General features: G+C 34.8%; 1 long non-coding RNA gene across 1 annotated transcript; it reads left to right on the forward strand.

Moving 5' to 3' along the window:
* The first annotated feature begins 3411 nt into the window (after positions 1 to 3411).
* Positions 3412 to 8644, forward strand: LOC117282274. Its single transcript, XR_004512983.1, has 3 exons — positions 3412 to 4292; positions 4587 to 4635; positions 8613 to 8644. It is a non-coding gene; the product is annotated as an uncharacterized LOC117282274 (long non-coding RNA).
* Positions 8645 to 21485: the final 12841 nt, after the last annotated feature.

A 21485-nucleotide genomic window follows, 5' to 3' on the forward strand; every position in this document is an offset into this window, starting at 1 on the left:
AAGTGGCGCTGGGGCAGGTTTTCTCCGAGTACTTTGGTTTCCCCTGCCAATCCTCATTCCACCAAATTCTCCATCATCATAATCACCCAGAGCAGGCTACAATAGGCCAATCAGTGGCTGCCCTGCCGAGTGGACCCAGTTGGACTCCACCCCCCACTAAATGAATTAAAAAAAAAAAGGATGGACTTCTTGATAGACTTTCTTTGTGATTTTTGATTCCACCTTGGGCTTTTCATTTGTTGCAGATATAAATGTAGTACTGTTGACAGAGCTAATGATCAGTGCATGTACATTACACACAATCAGAAATTCTAATGGTGACAAAGCTATTTAGCATCAGAGATATATTACATATAGGTATATATTATATCTTCATTTTTACTTCATTACAGCTTGACTGAACTTCATATATTTGATTTTTGTTTATTTATTTATAAATATTTAAATTTACACTCTGGCTTCTTATTTCTGAAGACTTCCTAGAGCTGCTGAGATTTATTGAGTTCTGAGTTATGCCATTTTTTATAGCATGCAGCAGGCAACTACAATTTGGCAAGTGTTCCTAATGTACTGACATTGATTTCACTATCTGGAAATTAGTGCAATTTTCAAGCATTTCACACAAACACAGATCTGGAGTTTGCATACAAGTTGATAGTTCTTCTTAGCAGGTGGGAAATACGAATTTGATGTATTTGCGAAGACTAATAACATTCTTACATTCATGTCTTGATTTGCTGAAGGCACAGCTGTCATTGGCTTTACTTATGGCTGAAGAATTGAAAGCTTAAGAAGTATTTTGTTGGGTGTCACTGTAATATCTCCTTTTCGCCTGGTGTTGGTATGTTTGGTTTCAGGGATACACAAAATAGTTGGCTTTCTAATGTGTGGTTGACTATAATTTGGCCCAATTAGAAATGCAGCATTGGTTATATTTATTAAGGTTCCAGACGGTGTCTACTGGTAATTAGTGGTTGATGTTATAGACAGTAGGTGTTGTATTGGTTTACTTAATTTTCATAGATGTGCGTAACTTTTAAGGCTCAGCTGTATGGGATATAGCTGAAGCTTAAAGGTGGTGAAATGAAGTCTTCATACAAATTGTAGTAGTTTGGTCACATTGATTATTGTTTAAAGTAAATTCAAACAGAGGTTAAGTATGATATCTAGGATTCCACTGTGAGAAATGTTTTGTAATGCTGATAAATAACAAAACCTTCTGGGAAGAACTTATGACACATATTTTCCTTCAAATGTCTTGAGTCAGTAAGCTTATAATGAAGTTAGCAGGAACTATACATTATTAATTATACAATTTAGTGATCCATTTCTATGTATAATTTCCAGTAGTCAGATATAAACTCAAAGTTTCTTATTGTTGGAATGTGTCTGAATATTTACATATAAACAATAATTATATGCAAATCATTTCCATATTTTTCAAATATCAGTTACCACACCAAATTTCAAGACTGTGCATCAAGTGAATCTGAATTTGAAAATGATATTATACCAGAGAGTCTTTACATTTATACTGACTGTTGATGCTTATCTTTTCCATTAATGGCTGTTGGCCAGCATGCATTTCTAGTAAAGTCAAACATGTGAAGTTGTAGGAAACAAAATTGTGAAAGTATACTGAATACACTTCACAGATGTGTTCCTCAGAAGAAATTATAAATTACATGTTAATACCCACACCCTTCAAATTGTATATAAAATGAGAAAATATGAGTAGTGTGAGAAAGTGAAGTGATTTTTGAGGTGCCATATTTTAGAGACCCTTCCTTTATAATAAAACACTTAATTCCCATGTAACTATTCACTGTTATTTGGTACTTATTCAAACTGGACACAGTTCAAGGCTGTATACAGAATGAATAAATAATCCATATTAATGCTCTGCTGTTCATTGCTATTACATATACCAAGGAGAAGTTAAATATATAATGTTTTAATATAAACATAAAAATTTCAGAGCACTGCATCAAAAGAATAAAATATGATTTCGATACAATCTAAACTCAATCAGGATTTCTTAATTGCAATCTTTTGCTGAAAGAGTGCAGGCCTCTGTTGTCATGTACGAGGAGCGTTCCATATATAATGCCTCCTATTTTTTTTTTATGAAAACTACAACAGATACAGAAAGTATAATAACACAGTTAAATAGAGCAAGATTTCAGCTACTTACAGTTATTTTTCCATGTAATCACCACCATTCATTATGCACTTTTGCCAGCGATGAACAAGAGCCTGCATGCCGCATCTGTAAAAGTCTGCACCAGCAGAGGCTAGCCACTTTCTTACAGCTGCAATGACAGCATCATTGTCTGGAGAATGTTGCCCAAGTAGTCCATCTTTCATAGGCCCAAAGAGATGGAAGTCTGAAGGTGCTAAATCGGAGCTATAAGGTGGATGTGGTATTACAGTCCAGCCAAACTTTGCAATGTGCGTGGTGGTCACCAAACTGGTATGGGGTCTAGCGTTATCACGTTGCAAGTGAAAGGTTGTCTGCTTCTCTGGCCTGACTCAGGAAATGCAGGCTTTCAGCTTAGTCAGCGTCTTGTAGCGCTCAGAATTGACAGTCTCACTAGGCTCCAGGAAATCCAACAAATCACACCCCGCCTATCCCAAAAGACCATGCACATCACTTTCCCTGCCGATGGCTGTGTCTTGAACTTCTGTCTTCTTGGGGAATCCGGATGTCGCCACTCCATGGACTGTCTTTTGGATTCCGGCTCATAGTGGTGACACCACGTCTCATCTTTGGTGATGATGGTGTCCAGAAACTTGTCACCTTCAGCCTCATACTGGTGCAATAGGTCCTGACAGACTTCCATTCGATGAGTTTTGTTGTCTTGTGTAAGCGTCCGCGGGACCCACCTGGAACAAACTTTGCAATAATCCAGCTTCCCCAACATCGTTTCCAATGCATTGCAGTTGATATTAAGCCATGCACACAGTTCCCTGGTCATTATCCGCCGATCTGTATGGATATGCTGATTGAGGTGCTGTTCATTGTGAGGAATGGCAGCTGAGCAGGGACACCCAGGGCGTGGCTTGTCGTGCACTTCACTTTCGCTGCTGTTGAAATGCACTCGTCTCCGTACACCTTTAGCAAGTGTTGATGGATGTCAATGGGTGCAATTTGTTTGGCAGTGAGAAATTCAATAACACATCTCTGTTTCGTATGCACTTCTATGTCAGACACCATTTTGGTAGACTGCTCTGCTGTCGCTATCTGTTGCACGACAACCAAACTAACAGTACATTGGTGGGAAGGTTCAACCTTTACTGCAACACCACCAACATCCAGCTCAGACATCACATATTAACACAAAAAAATATGAGGCATTATATACGGAATGCCATTCATAAATTGAAATTTTACGATGAACAAGATACTTGGTGGAAAAAGCTTCATTTAATTATTATTATGAATAGAAGAATCCATTAATCATTGTGTGTGTTTGGACAACCATTGTTGATTGCTCACTATTCTTCATGTGCATTCAGAATGTCAATATTGAGTTTCTGGGATACAGTTTAGGAATGTACACATGGTATACCTTTTTTTAATTATCTTGGAAACCGTTAAGGTTCACAAGGAAAGAGTATTGAACATGTGTACTCCATTTTCCTCTATAACTTGTTTGAAACATTGTTCATTTTGATAACTACTTGCTCTAAGTTATGCCTGAGATGTGCGCAGAAACACATAAGGTTGTCATGTGAAGTCTCCATTATTTTTGTCCAATTTAAACCAAAATTTGCAGTATATTGACATATTTTCATAAAATGCACCAATATCAGATTTCATGAAAATCCATTCAGCACTTCTGGAGTTGTATTCATACAGGCGGACTGATGAAGCAAACTTAACAGGCATTCTGCAGGATTACAGATATGCCTAGAAAGGCATTCAACATTCATATAACCACATATGAAATATTGTCTATGTCACACCTCAGGTTGTTAGATGCTGGCTTCTTACCACAGAGGCCTGGTTTCTGTCTTAGAGCAGTCCAAATGGAGTTTATGGCTGTCAAAGTGACACTTGTTAGGTTATCTGCAATTATTTTAATTTCCACTGATGCTCCTTACTTGCTTTTTCTTTGCCAGTGTGCATTCATCTAATGCTCCATTACTCATTTATCACTGCCGCTGAGGTGTTCAGTAGGTCTGATCAGTGAACATAAACTATTTCCACCATTTCTCATTTGGGATTCACCTCTGACACAGCACCTGGCTGGACTCAGAGCAAAAAAGTTAACTTCTTAAGTTGAAAAGTAAGTGAAACTAAATGTGTAGTTTGTAATTTTAAAATGTACTAGCTTTGTCAATTTTGTACGGTTATTAAGAGAAACATGTTAAGATAAATTTCTTTTAAATTTGACTTTGATTTGGACAGTTATTAAAGAAATCAAGTATTATATCTGTTAATGTTTTATTATGGAGATTATATTCAATAAGTGTTTAGTTTGTTGTCTAATTACAGCCAAAGATTCAGCCTCCAATATCATTGATGTTATCACCTTGCTTATAACGAAATGTTAACGAATGATTTTCGTTACATTTTGCAGTGGAGCATCGATTATCTGAATCCCAGCCATCCGAACACACATAACATCAGTAAGTGGAAATTAATCTTACTGTGTTTTTGGCTTATGCTTTGCATTTGCATGAAACCACTGAGTTAAGTTAATGCATGCTGAGTATTTGCTGTGTTTTTAAAATCTGAAGAGGAAACACGTTTTTAAATAGTATGAAAAAAATTCAGATGTGAAAGTATTAAACCGAATTAAGAGAATAAAATGCCCTTGTTTCTTTTCTACCCCTTCTTTCATTTTGCTTACCTTCCCTTCTTTAAAGAAAGAAGGCAGGGTTCTGAGATTACCATGCTGTCTATGTGTCTCTTTGTGTCCACCTTTGAATGTTTGAATCAATAAGCTGATTTTCATGAAATTTGGAATCAACATTATATCATTGGAGGTTACCTGAACTTCATGCTTCATAATTTCGTACGATCTATAATAACAAGTTGGTGGTTGCAGAAAATTTTCTGGCAACGGCAACTGTAGCACCACTTAGTACAGTGCAATAGAACTTAAAAAAAATTGGGAAAACAATGTAAAACCACTAAATGACAGATGAATGAAATCCATATTTGTCTTTAAGTTTGATGGCAATAACTAATTAAGCATTGATGCTAAGAATTTGAAATTTGGTACAGAGATAGACCATAAAAATACCTACATATTCTTTTTTATTATAAATAAACACAAACATGCCAATGGTGCAAACTTTGAGATTTTATTTGACAGATTTAACACAGATAAAATCTGTCTTAATAAGTTCTTCCCAATATGATGATAATGGCAGTCTGTAATATGTTTATAATTTGCAAGCAATGGAAATAAGAGAATTGATTAGGATTCAGTGCATTTCTGTGCAGGAGTGCAGTATGCCAGTTCATGAGCCAAACTGTATTTTAATGTTGGATTTTGAATTTGCATTAACAACACAATATTTGTATGCCTGGAAGTCTGCAATAGGGAAGTAGATGGGTTCTATCTGGAACTTCTTATGTGTCACACTCTTGTCTTATTGTCTGTTCTTTTTTATGATAATTGATGCTGCACTGAAGCTCACATTTTTAATTTGATATAAGGATATTAAATGAAAGAGGTTTGGTAAATTTTTGGAGAGCTAAGCAAATTTTTACAAAACTCAGGGTGACTTATAACTTCGTTAGGGCAGTGGACATTATTTGTTATAAGTTTCACAAGAATCTGTTTTAGGGCCTGAAAGTTTGGAATTGTGGTTGAAATGTAGATTTAATTTAATTGCTCTATAATTCTTTAAAAGTTAACCCCTTGTGCCCCAATACCGAACCTGACTCACGTGTATGTCAAAAGCCCAAACTGCCATTGCATAACTCGTGGCTAAATTTCCCAGGTAACCTTATATTATGAATACTTAAGTATGTCATACACAGTCCATTTAAATGAGATCCTGAGGTTAATGGCTTACAGAAAGTTTATAAAGCTTGTTACAGGGGTGAATTTATATGAACCTCACCCTTGGCAGACTGAAGACGATTTGGTCAGATATGTCATACAGCTTGTTAGACCATGCATAATGTAGTTACTAGAAGCTTAAAACTTGAGCATGTGTATCAGGCATATTTTTAATATTAACTATTGTAAGATTCAAACAAGGTGGGGGATGTCTGTTAGTTGTACAGTGGCAAAGCTTCTAATGTGGTGAAGGTTAGTCAGTCTTGAATTGTCATGCTGTCCTCTTTGTCTCATGACTTTGAGAACTTTATGTAATTTTAAGATTCTTCCACTTGTCACGCAGTGTAATGTTATGACCCTTGTTCAATTGATCATAGTATAAAAGAGACATTTAACTTTCTCATGTATGTATCACATATGAGAAAGTATTGTGGTGATGAAACAAATTTATTTCAAGATTTTGATGGATTTACTTGTTTTCAGTACCCTGAATACAAGTAAGTGCTTTTGTAGTGCTGTCTCTCTGTCTGTATGGCTGTGTGTGTGTGTACAGAGTGTAAATAAATATATGTTACAACTCTCTGTTGTAGATAGATGGGTTCAATCTGATAACATTCTGTTAATACATCCATGTCTGGAAACACTTTGCTTACGTGTTAGGGCCGCTGAAATGTGAAGGAGGATGCCCTTATCTCTGCGGCTTACTGGTGGAATTTACTGAACATTTCTCCAAGAGGCCTTACTGGAGCTGCTGGAAGTGGTGCCTTTGGAAGTCTGTCGTGAAATGTGGTTCCAGTATGATGGTGCCCCAGCACACTGCACTAATGTCTCTGAGTATTTGGATGAAAGCTTTGACAACATATGGATTGGACATGGAGGCCTAATAACCTGGCCCCTCACTCCTGACTTGACTCCATTGGATTTCTTTCCCGGGGGGTACATGCAAAGCCTGGTGTACGAGACTCTAGTGGAGACACAACATGATCTTGTGGCAAGAATTTCAATAGCAGCTGGAACCATCTGGGAAATTCCAGGAAACTTTCAAAGAGTCCAGCATAACATAGCCAGGCGGTGCAAACATAATGAAGTCGGCGGCCACCATTTTGAACAACTTTTATAATGTAAAACAACGATAACATGTCCTAAAACTTATGCATCCTCTCGGAAAATTTTGTGACCGTTAGTGCCAAAAGGAAACGTTTCTGGACGTGGGTGTATTAACAAAATATGATCAGCTTGAACCCATCTATCTACCACAGAGGGTTGTAATCTATATTTATTTACATCCTGTATGTATGAATGGATAAATGTGTATCTCACTAGTGCCTGAACAATCCTGCAAATTTAATTTATATTTGATATTTAAGTGTTTATCCACTATGGGTCAATGCCTGGTGAATATGAACTTCCTAGCACAAAAACAGGGGGCCTTAAGATTGAGCCAAAAGATTAAAATGTGGATTTTTTCAAAAACAGGTCAAACAGTTTTGATTAAATTTTAATAATTTGTGAAACCATCTCCTTAAATAAAACTGCACAGGTGGTGTCATCATGAAAGTAATAACAGTCAGTGATGGGCATAACTGCTTTTCATCTCTCAACTTTTAGGTTTCTAGGACAGGTTACTAATAAACTATGTATATGAATATATATCAGATTGGTATGTTAACATAATTAAGTTCTTGAGATGCCAATATTTCTGCCATTACTGATCACGTCTTAATCTTCTGAGGACATTCTATATGTGCTTTGTACCCTACTCCTGTATAATCCTCCCAGACACTCAGTTTTGTACAAAAAGTAAAATAGTATAATATTTATGCAATGTATTGAGCAGTTGTAATGTAAATTGTTAGGGTTGCACCATAGCTCAGGTGGTTAGTCGCTGGCTTCCCACTGTGGTGGCCCAGGTTCGAGCCTGGGTCTGGTTATGTGGGATTTGTGGTGGACAAAATGGCACTGGGGCAGGTTTTCTCTGAGTACTTTGGTTCCCCCTGCCAATTTTTATTCCACCGATTGTTCCACAGTCACCATCATCTATCATCTGGGGCTGGTACAGTATTGGCCATAGTACCAAGTGGACTCAGTCTCAGCCCAATAATAATAATAATAATAATAATAATAATAATAATAATAATAATAATAATAATAATAATAATAATAATAAACAATAGTAGGTAAATTTTTATGATTTATATGCTTAGAGATTATAAACGCATCTGCAAGCTTTGTATCGACTTTTTTGTGTGTTAAATAATAATAACATGATAGTGACCTAACCTTTTGAGTTCTGCCGGGAATCAAATGTCAGCCATCCAGCATATAACCCGTTGTTATATCGGTTGAGCTATCCTGGGTCCACTACAAATGTTAGAGGAAACTTACAAGTATATACTAAATTGGAAAGTGTGTTGATTTTTGGATAGGATTCCCCAAGATAATTATGAAATGTCAGTCCACAGGAAGAAGACATTTTTAAGACCAAAAAGATCAGAGAATTTTGTTTTATAATATTGTAACAGTTATTGTCTGGAAAGTTAAGAGTGACGATGAAAATCTGAAGCATGTGCGTGTGTTATGTGCTTGCAGCTCACCCCGGAGTGCATTCAGCTGCAGCGTAGCGCCGATGGACACCCCACTGGTGAGGCAACTGTCTCCTTTCCAACACGGGCTGATGCAGAACGAGCCGTTCATGACAAGAATCGTCACAACATGGGCACTCGCTATATAGAACTGTTCATGGTGTGATACTGACTGGCTTGTTATATGTGAGTGCTGCATATGGACTTCATAATCATGAGCTTCATTATGACTGTCACTAGTACTTAACAAATGAAGCTGTGGAGTACAGCTATAACCAGTATTGCAGAATTGAAGATTAGATATTTAATATTTTAAAATACTATCAGACATTGTTACGGTTTGAATTCATAATGGAATGTATGTATTAATGCTGTTTGAGATTTTTTGACTTTTTTATGTGTCTGTAGAACAGTTTGGCTCACCTTTCTGATTCATAAATAATTCTTAATTTAAATCTTAGTCACTAAAGTCAGTAGTTCTGGCTGTATGAACACGATTAAATTTCCAGGAGGTGAAGGGATTTTTCTCTGTCATTGCATCCAACTTGGCCCTAGGGCCCACTGTGAAACCTCCTGCCCAATAGGTATTGTAAGCTCTCCCTGGTGGAAAAACAGCCAGAGTGTACAGCTGACTGCATACTTCCACATTTTGAAGTTAAAAATGCATGGAGCGCTATCTGTGATGCAAATTTACTTATACCCTAAATAAAAAAACTGGGTTATTCTGTTTGTGTGGGGGCATGAAGGCAGATTAATAATGCCTTCAGTGTTATGTAATAGAGTATAAAATGTAAAATTCTGTTCCATTTGATATCTCTGTGAAAGCTACTGTATGCTTGAACAAGCATCTTCTCAGAAGAGGTACAAATTTTTTTGTATCTGGTTGCTTGAAAACTTGTAAAGAATAAAGAGAAGTAGTGTTTCATAAAAATTCTATACCTTCTAACAAAATTCTGGCCACAAACTTACTGCATTACCAGATTATTAAAAATTATTGGCTTATGGTCAGAACTCATAAAGGTTATTAAGGTACCTCCAATGAACCCTAAACCTTTATAAGAAGTAAATAAGCATCTTATTAACACACTGTTAGAAGTTGCCAGCAGTATCTAACCACACTGACTTTTACTGTTCAATTACTGCTTTGTTTTCCATCATTTGTATACATGATCTAATACCAGTAGCTGTGTACAAGTATACACCACCTACTGACTAGTATATATAAACACACACACACTCTAGGACATATGTATCAAATCCAGTATAGGAAGCAGAAAGTTTATTATTTAAGACTTGATTTACATTGCTGAGTGAAACATTAACACTGGCATGGCCAAAGCCCATAAAATGAATGTAGCACTTTAGGCATCAGCAGCAAGAGGCTGTGAGTGAGATTTGTGATTCACTCCTCATACTTGAGATGAGTTACATTCAGTAACTTAAATGAGAGCAGGTTATCTCCAAAAAGGAAATATTCCTGGCAGGAGCCAAGGTTTTTTTCTTCATGACCATGTCCAGACCTGCTAATACCCCACCAAGTGGGTATCAAGAGTTCTTTCTCAATATGCTCACTTTTATCTCATGTGGAAGTTAAGACTGTGTGTCTATGCATGCATGTATACTTTACCTCCATGCCTTTATAAATCTTCATATTGTGATGCTTATGTTTATGCAAACATTTAAATGAATGCGAAAATTTGCAGCATAAAATTTTATCACTAATTTTATTCTCTGAAATCAAATATGTATTGGTTATAGCAGTACTTCATAAATGACATGAACTATGGATGTTCTATGGCAAGATGAACAACATTGAAAGTGAAACGTAGTTATATAATACCCTGTCTTGTGTAATGAACTGTGTAAAGTGGTTGAACAAAACTGCTTTAGATTTGTTCAGTCAGACTTTTAACTTCTCAGTGACCCCTTCCAGAAAAGTAACAAAAGGCCTTCAGATATTCACAAAATTAATTCTCTATGTGCTGTTCGGTATCATGCTTTCCTGCCTTAACCCTTTCTTATCCTATGTTAGAAGGCTTCTGACATCCTGACATCCTAATTTTTCCATACATATCCTCTGCCAGCAGTCTTTTGCCACTGATACAAATATACTGCCACACTATGACCACATGCTGAGTGTTAAATGTTTGTTCTTTAAATGCTTGACATCCCTTCCAGTAGATCATATATAGGTACAACAGCTGGCAGGAGTTTTATATTTTCCCATACCAAAGTATCTTATTTTTCAATTTAAAGTAAATTAATTTGTAGCTAGTAGGAGTGAGGTTGGAAATAAAAAGGATGGGAAAGGCTTAACCTTCCATTATTCATGTGAGTGCTGAGTAGTGACATTATAACACATTTTGCATGAGCAAAAGGCTTCATAGATATTGATTTTATTTCAGGAGCTTTTTAAGTGTAATGTGGTACAGATGCATTGATTGTGTTTTGAGGCAGTGACAAAAAAAACTGTTCTTTTATGTGTGTGTGTGTGCACGTGTATGTGTGTGTGTGTGGGGGGGGGAGCTTTAATTAGTGAAAAATGTCACTAAAAATCCTCAGATTTCCCTTTTTGGGAATAAAGAATATTGTGAATTCCATGGCTTGGCTAAAAGTCTAACCCATTGTGTAAGAAGAAATGGAATTCAGACTGCACATGGACAGTGTAAAATGATGTGGGATTTACATATTCATGAAACTTAAATGATGAGGAAACTGATTTAATGTTATGTCTTTCTTATTTAATACAGTATAGGCAAAAATTGTAATCCTAAGGAACTCTGTACTGCCTACTGAAAATAGTGTTTCTTGGGAATGACTTCTAGAGAAAGTCAGTGCAATTTTCTCATCACAATTGAATCTTGCAGTTCTCTAGTCTTTCACTTCAATGTATCAGTTGCAGTCAGACTCAGCTGTTAGAACAGACAAACTTATGTAGCACTGAACTATGGAGAAACATAACCTGTGTGCAGGGTAGTATAATTCCATCTTTCTGACAGAAGAATTATGGATTTAGTCATCAGAGATCAGAACAAATATGATAGTTCGTAGCTAGACCCAAGATGAATGGGGTGGCAGAATCCACTAACATAGACACTGATTTTAGGATGAACAGAATTTTATCATGACAGCATACCTTTTAGGGCAATGATGGTGTTAATATTCTTATTTAAGAAGCTGCAGTACTATCTGGTTGTGCACTGCTTGATAACACTTTCAAATGTTGTAGTCCAGACCTACACAGATCTATCCATTTTAATATAGGACTAATATAATCCAAAGTTTAGGAAGAAATAAATAAACCAATATTGCTTTATTATATGGACTTAAGAAAATTTATATTTTTCAGAATTATATACCACACTATTCACTTACTCATCCTTTCACACATACAATCGCACACACGTTCAGTGGTCAACGTACAATGTACAACACATTACACATATGTATGAACAGTCACATTAATCTGTACAAATATAAGAGTAAGATACTCCATATACAGTGAGTTCTTTTGTGAGTGTGGACTTAGGCAGAAGAGGTGTATGCTCCTCAGGCCAAGCTGCACCAGCCAATAATGCATAAGTTTACTTCATGGCTGTGCTGTCTGGAAAACTCACTGCTTGTGCATATCCAATTTTGCTGGTATACCGAACGTTACTCATATTATGCAGGAAAATGAAAGGTATATTTGATGGGAATGTAACTATTTTCTTCCTCTTGTCATATTTTACAGATTTCTTTAGAAAGTATATTAACACTTAGGAAACAAAACATAATAATGGAAAAGATAAGTACTTCTGAAGGTGTTTCCATCCCCAGATTAAAACAGAATTGTCTTCTACCCAAAAGCTGTGATTGAACTAGAACTGGTGACTGATGCTCCACAGCATTCAGTTTGTGGATTTAGAGATGTGTCGAGGTCAATGGTTATATGCAGCATTGAGGTCAGTATATCTGACTAATGGTATTTTATGAGGACAACCACATGACCCACCATGAAAAACTGTGTTGTTCAGTGGACAAGTGACATTGTATGCAGTCACATTACGGTAAACTCCATGTTGTCCTACATGAATGGGGAATGGGCCGACCACATTGGCCATGTGGTCTAAGGCATGAAATGTCTTTGCTCACTCAAATACTGGGATCGTTGATTCAAATCCCACTCAAGGCATGGACGTTTGTTTGCGTTTATTCTGTGTGTGTGCAGTTACCTTGTGATGGGCTGATTCCCCATCCAAGGAGTCCTACTGACTGTCTAAGATTAAGAAACTGAAGTGAAATGAAGTGTTTCATGGAGGATGCCCTATGCTCCAAGTGGGAGCAACAGGAAGATAGATAGATATATGGGGAATGGAATGTGCCAGTTATGTGGATGTTTCACTGTTATGATTTAATTGTTTTCTTATACTGCATTTTTTTGGGGGCACATTAATTGTTAAAATAAATATGCTGTCTTTAATAATTCTGTCAGGTCATGCTATAACTCACGCAGATGGTAATTGACTTCACACTGGAGCAGCCTGGGTACAATCCTAGATCAGGTCACATGGGATTTTTGATGGACAGAGTGGCAGTGGGGTGGGATTTCTCAATGTACTTTGGTTTCCCCTGCCAATTTCCATTCCATCAAGAGCTTCACATTCATTAATCATCCTGTCATTAGTGCTATATAGTTTCAATAATGACAGCACCATAAGTAACCAACCAAAAATATTTCCGTCAGCTTCACAAAACCTTATTACAAACAAAATGAAGACCCAATACAATAAAATAAACTTATATGTAAATTACAGTATTTAAAAAAACAGTGCTGACAACATATTTCAGAATAACGACCTAAAATATAATTATCTCTCTAATTTTTGCCATAGGAGAACCATGGAAAAATTTGGTAGTCATAATATTACATTACAGCATCTTGTTGCACTGGTTAATGATTTAATTCACAGGCACAGTCTTGGAATTGCAGCTTCCTGTTGTGTTCATAGACTGAAAATGTGACACACCACTTGTCTATGAACATGACAAGAAGTTGCACTTCCAAGACTACCCATGCAAATTAAGTCATTTGATAGTTTTCCTATAACATTAGACACACTATACCCATATACAGAGCTCTGCCTTATGTCCATAAAGGGGTTAATGCTGTAATTAAAATCAGTCTTACAAGGAACATACATGTTTGAAGCATTAATGCTAGTGGAGCACATATATGGAATGTATGCAAAAATCTCAGATCATATATACAAAACAGCAGACTCAGATTCTCAGTTTTACATTCTCCATGCCTTATTGATGACTACAACAGAAGGTTTTGAAAGTCTTAATTTGAGAGCAGAGTGAAAATTGTAACATAAAGATATTCATGTATGAAGACATGTACATAAGTTCTCCTGTCCTGAGAATATGTGCAATGAGTCTGGAGATGGCAGCACGTTTAGATTTATACAATGCCACCTCAGTGTGTAGCTTCTAACAATAGAAAATTAAGGTTGTGTCTTTTGCATTTTAATACTTAAGTATTTTGATGCAACATCCTTTACAAATTTTGTTTTAACCCTTTAATAATATATTTTAAGTAGTTAGCTTTAGGAATCATTAAGGACAGCTGTGTATGTATATGTATCTAGCTGATAATGTTATGTTGATAAATGTTATCTAGTTCATAGTTTTACTCATCAGCAATTTGTGATGAATGGCTAGGTACTGTAAGTTGTTTCCAGAACTGGTTTCAACAGTTTATACATGTTAGCAAGCAGAATGCACATAGTCTTCTGTAGTAATGCTAATGTAGAATGACATAGGAAAGTAATGTAATTTAATAATATATATATATTTTTTAAAACAACATATTTCACACATGTCTTCCACTGTAGAGAAATTCAGTTTGTTTCTTTAAATGCCTGTTTTGTTAGATGTTATTGCAGATTGTGATCTATAGCACATAGATACTGTGCCTGCTTCCTTTCTGAATTTTGTATATGACTTTCATTCGGTCATGAAGCTGTAATAACCTTTTCTGCTATAAAAATATATAGTGCATGACAGTTTGCTTTGTTTTGCAAGTAATTCAGTTTTTTTTCAGTATGTGTGATGTATGATACCTCTTATTGTTAATACAGTAATATGTAGTTTACCAGTATACAGAAATTTGCAAGTAAAGCTTAAAGCTTCCAATTGATTTATGTAGTCACTTTTACATTATTTCTTTGAAGTTTCATTATGCTGCCGAATGCCTTTGATAGAAGCTAGTCAGAAGTAAAATCCACAGTAACATTATACTTCACTCCTTATGGTTTATTGGTAATGCCTATTATACTTTTATAAATGTGTTTCTTATAGTTATAAGCAGCTGACACTAATTAAATGCATAGGGTCTCCTGTAAAATAAATGGTACTCCAAGAATATATTATGAATTGCTGAGTGACATTGTAAGAAATCTTCCTTTAAACTAGCTTTCATGTGCTCCCTTCCCTCCAACATAGCATAAGTTGGTTTGTTCACCCTTCAAAATATACTACTATTAGTCACCATTTCAGATAACTTGTAAGAAGAATGTGAACATTAAAACATAAAACATCCTGCAAAATTTCCCTTTCAGATAATTTTGATACACAGTGATCATATGTGCTGCAACCCTTTTGAGGCCAGATTATTTTCATTTAATATGGATATTCTTCTTTTATAAAATGAAATATATTTGTCCAATGAAGTTCTTATTGGAATTTCAAATTAGAAAGCATAATTCCATTTACTGTGATAGGAGAAAAATCAGCATAAGGTCATTCCTCACAGATAATATGTGAGAAAATTAACTGAAAGAAGTTTAACATGCAGGTTTTTTGATTGATTTAGATTTAATTCACTGATTCAGCTGTCCTCTATTTTATAATAACTGTATAGGTATTGCCAAGCCATCAATTTAATGTACATGCAAGTATTTTGATGTGATCATTATCAGTGTTTTTACATGCACAATAGAAGATGCATGCATATTATTGAGAAACAGATAACATGCTGATTAAAACAAAACAAAATTGTATTATGAAACTTCAAAGGAGATATATGATAATGTAATTATAATGTTTGTCTTATGCAATATGAATGATGCTGTTAACTTCATGACACTGCATTTTAGTCATCTGCAGCAGTATAAGTATCTTTAGTTAATTTGATAACAGTTTTTAAGTTGAAGTAATGTTGCTAATTTAGAAACCGATTTTATATATTTTCTGTACAGTTAATGAGCATTCCATTGTGCCTTTCCTATTTGCTGACTTTGTTGAAGAACCAAATTTTATGTGTTGTGTGAATGTGTATTTAGTTTCTTTGTAATTGTAGAGCACACTATGCCACAAGTGTGCAGTTATTTGGTGTTCCTATATTCATCATATATTTTCAAGATAGGTGTGAAACTTCAATTATGTTCAGATTTCAAAGTTTGTATCAGACTAATTTGTTGCTATGATTTTTTTAACTATAGGCATTTTCATAATTCAACTCATTTTTTTAAGTATTTCAGTGTGATTAATGTTAAACCAATGCTGCCACAAAGTGCTATTTGTGAATGACCAAGTAAGAACAGATTGCACCTGGTCCAAGGTTTATCTAAATGCCATTCTCATTTTCAGTGCCTTAGCTTCTACAAGATGGGTACTGACATGGTGCAAATACTCTAAAATGAAGTAATACAACGAATATAGTGTATATTTGATTTGGTGAATGCATTCTTATTGTAAGGCAAATTTTCATTATCAACGATTGGATGAAAAGTTGGTGCTTAATATTGAGTGTTATGTAAATGCAGGATTTATGTACACATTAATTGCATATCTACATAGTTATTGCCCCCCCCCATCCTTTCATTATTATTTGAGTGCTTGTTTATGTATCAAAGCTTGCAGTCACTGTTGTTATAGTTGTTTCCAAAACATGTATATGCATAAAATATATTATACAAAGTAGACAGTTTTAGTCCTCATGAATATATAAACCACTTATTATTAAATTATACTGTTCATGAAGAATATTAACGATATGAATTTTCCTGCTTTGACTAGCATAAATGTGATTTTATCCTATAATTTTAGTTCAAACTTGTTTTGTAAGTGGCATGTTTATGTTTAATGCCATATTTATTATGTGAAACATATATTACTATCTATGGATGGTTTAATATAAATTTATTTTAAATGTTGAAAATGTACAATGCATTATATTTACTTGAATTCTTTATTACTGTAGAAAGATACAAAATTATTTACACAATAAATATGGCATTTTAATGCTTAATAATGCTTAGTCTTTAGTTTTAAGAATCATATTTATAATTAACTAAAGCAATAACAATATATAGTTGTTAACAGAAATGAGAGGTTAATTTTAATTTTATGCAATACCATCTCATTTCTTGTATGTTCCAAGCTGAAGGAAGTAAGGCCTCAGAAGGCATAACATTAAACTGTGCAATATCATAGATATAATGTGTAATATACCGAAATATTCAGTAGCCAAATAGTCGCAAAAACTTACCTTGTATTTTATTTTAATGTTTCATTTTAATAGAAATAGCTCATTATTATTATACCAGAAGTGATATGTGCTGGTATGTATTAAGTAATTAAAATGCCAGAACTAATTGTTATAATTTTTATAAACGGCTTGTATACATGCTTTCAAATAATTGTGTTGGAGCACAAGGCATTCTCACTAAAGCATCCAACTTGGTCTATATTCCTGCAGTTAATAACCTATATTTAGGACTGTATTAAGGTTTTTGGTATTGCTTAGTGCTTTCTTTCCGAATCCAGTCTCTGCTTCAAAACTAAAAGGAGTGACCCAAGTTATATAAGAAAATAATATATACTCATAGTTCCTACCATTGAATTTGCCAAATGATGAATGCTCTTGACAGTTGTCATATAGTAAGAACTTTGTGCAATATTAAATATCTAATCTCTCCAAAACAATTTCTGGTTCCACTCTCTCCAGACCTCTGCTACAGAAGACCATTCTCATAAAACTCAATTGAAATTGATTTGTAACTGCAATGTCATAAAACAGAGAACAGAAAAATGTTCATAATGAGTAGCAATTTTTCCAAGGCTTACAACCCATATGGCTTCTATAACATGGAAAACCACTGACTTTGTTCAAACTGTCACTCTTAGTAACATACATAAAAGCAACACAGACAACAGTCTAGTATAAAGGATCCCCAAATATCAGTCACCCCTAAATATTTCATTACCTAAATAAATCACTGTCCCTCTGTAAGATGATGACATTTACACAAAGTTAGAGCCATTACATTGGAGACCCACTTACAGTCATTGGTCAGGATAGTTAAACATTTTTTAGGTAGTGTCCTATGGAATGCATTGCAGTACATGCTTTGTTTTACTATAGAGTCTGTCGATTATCAGTAAGCAGCCAATGAAAATGCTCACTTTTAAAACTTCTCATATGTAGGTGTCTGGAATTGTGAGATTTGGAGAGTGCAAAGGATAGGGGAATGTGATTGTCTCATAATGAGATGCAGCATATTTTTCAGCCACATAACCAACAACAGGAACAGAGAAACGAACATCTCATACATGGAAGAAAACATACATCCTTGTAATGTACACACATAGGTGGAGTATTGGGGGGGGGACTTCCTTATACTGCAGTACACTTATACATAATCCATCACAGTTACATACATAATAACACTAAGCCCCTCTTGACACTTTTATTTTCTGTTAACTGTAATCTAAGCATGACACACCAATTTTCATGTTACCTACACCTGGTGCTGCAAGTTTGATTAATACATGTTTCAGCTGTCTAATCAACAGGATTATCTCCCAAACCACATGACAAGTTTAGATAAAATATGCCATGCTAGATCTATGTTGAAAGTTGTCTGGTGAATTCCATGTTTGTTCATGTAAGTCTGTTAGTCTGCTGGAAGTCATGCTTTGTAGGAGTGTAAATGCATTTTGTTTTGTTTCTATTTCACGAGAATCAGTAATAAAAAGCTACTTGAATAAAACTTTTAGAGATATGAAATAAGAGATACTTTTATATATGAAATATTTATAATGCAACTTATCGCTTTGACAAATGCCTAGAAGGATATGAACTTAACATTCCAGCCCACATCTTTTAAACCAGTTGACCAATATAAGTGAAACTTTATGCAAGAGGCACTTATGAATTATTGTAAAATCAAATAATTCTTTCAGAATTTTTTTTTAAATGGCCTACCACTCTCCACTCGTTAGCAAGGCCTAACATTTTTTTTTCCTTTTGGAAACTAACCACTTGGAAGACTGAAATAATGATTATTATATGTTACAATATTAAAATAATTAGGGAAGTAGTTGTACTACTTTATAAATTTGATTTAAGTAGTGGGTCTTTATGTCAATAGTGTTGGACTTCTAAGTTTAAATAGCACCAAATGAATTTCTCTGCCTGCCTGACCATTTTATAGTGTATCTTGGAAACAAGTTTCAGGAACATTTAGAAATTACATAATATTCTACAAGAGTTTCAGAACAGTCATGGAATCCTGACTTTCCACAATTTTATGTTATTTTAACTGTTGCAGTTACAGTTTATGTAATAATGATTTAATTATTTCTGTTGTTTTGTTGTGGGACATGGAATCCCCTGATGATACATACTCATATATGCTTGCTCTTTTAGGTGTGCCAGGACTGAAATCACTATATTTGCAGACTTCTTTTTTGCTGTTAGTGGTAAAATAAAATGTGTTTATAAGGAGAAGTTGGTAATTGGCACTGCCAATGTATATAGTGTTAAGTTTTCAGAATACAAAATAAGTAGATTAAAGCCCCTGTATATGGTAATTAAACGCTGCAATACTTTGCTTTATTTAATTATTGTACAATGCTGTATTAACTGCCGCAATTATGCAGCATTAAATATAACCAATAGGATGACTGTGAATCAGTTAGATGATGTGGGAAAAGAGTTCACAGCCTATTATTAAATGCTATCCTCAAATTTGCATGGAGAGACTGAGTAAAACCATGAAAATCCTATGTAAGGATAGGCAATCTTCTTTTGAAATTTTAACCAGAGACTGAGAAGTAGACTTTAGTCGCAACTCAGTCACTGAAATTCACATGTGTTATCACACAGATATACTCTGTGACCTGTTGCATTACTTTTAGTTCATCATGAACCAAACTGGGAAACAACCTGAATAGTACAGTACATCAGATAAGGGACATGGCCACTGAAACTATATTATATAAAATGAAGAACTGTAGTCCATTTTGGAGTATTCTGTGAATGTCTGTTAACTGAATGGTGAATTTTGCAGCCAATATGTTGAGGCTATAATAAGACATAACAATATCAAAGTTATCACAGAGACTTAATCCAACATATTCCCAAGTCCAAAAGATGATTTTGTTACTTAACTTCATTGGAGCAAATATATGTATGTGATATCCAAGTTGGAGTACACCATTTCACTTGTTTATTCTTTTAAGAATTAACTGAATTTGAGTCACATTGATTGCTAGATAAAGAAAATAATAAAATTGTTTGACCTTGACATATACAGTGTTGTAAATTCCCTGAATGTTGGTTGCTTGCTATATGGGTAATACCACTGTATATGAACTCTTACTGCTTTAGTGAGTGCCTTTTCTTAATGTATGAGTTGCCAGTTATCATCTTGCTATCCAAACTGTTGAAAAATTACAGGATATAAAACTGAAAATATCATTCTACCAATATGCACAATTTGCCGTTTAACAAATGTGAGATGCCGTTCGTAACAGACAGCCTCTCTTAATTTAATATTTAATAAAGACATGCTGTCCATTGTTAAAAAATATTTAAATTGTCACATTATTTGTTGAAGATTTAGCCTAATTTGGAATATCTGCATATCAGATTTATATTGATTGAATAGTTTAGTTTTCATAATAAATTGTGTATTAAAATAAATGTATGAAATTCCAAGTTCTTTTCTTTCTCAAGTTAAAGACACAGAATCTCTTTGCATTTGAATGTTGTCTAAGTCAAGTTTTTCACAATTTTTGTTTCAGTGATTAGCAGATTTTTACTAAAAGACGGTTTAATTGAATAAAAATTGTAAGAATATGATTTTGAAAATAAAATTGTATATTAAGAAAATGAAGACTATACTTCCACACAGAATGAAATAAATGTGCTGCCTGCTTCATGCTGGTTTCTTGTCTGGCTTATTTTCGAACCTGAAGATGGAGGTATTGTTACACGAAACATCAATTGGCTTTCATTCAACTACATGGCATTACATCCCAGAAAATAGAACTCTCCAAATGAAAACATTATTTAACAGAAATACTTGGCAGTATGCTTATGCCAGCTTTTTTCATTAGAAGGGCAGAATATTTCTTTATTGTATCTCACTTGCCTACATTTATTATCAACTGGGTGTGATGAAAAGCTGGACTCAGATGACATACATATTACAGGAAAGACTTCTCATGGTCTGCTGTACAGGATCATTTTCTTTGATCATGGTTCTTAACTTTCCTTATATCAACATGTGTACTGTGACAGGTTTATGCTTCAAAGCTCTGTTTCTAGATATAGTCAATGAATGTTCATTATGATATTTTACAAACATTTTACCTGTTACACCTTTTAACAGTATTGTAGCATGTAGATCAGTTGCTGGATAATGTTCATGTGACAACGCCTGTTGCTAGAGCAGCAGATCCTTAATAAATGGGGTCATGCAACCCATTTTTGGTCAACAGCTGGGTAAACATGTTCTTGCAGCAATGGACACGGTCGCAACAATAGAAGAACAGTGTTCTCTATGTGGTCCATGCCAAGAAGTTATAACCAGGACAGTTAGAG

Source organism: Cryptotermes secundus, unplaced genomic scaffold, assembly GCF_002891405.2.
Source record: "Cryptotermes secundus unplaced genomic scaffold, Csec_1.0 scaffold705, whole genome shotgun sequence".
NCBI lineage: Eukaryota > Metazoa > Arthropoda > Insecta > Blattodea > Kalotermitidae > Cryptotermes > Cryptotermes secundus.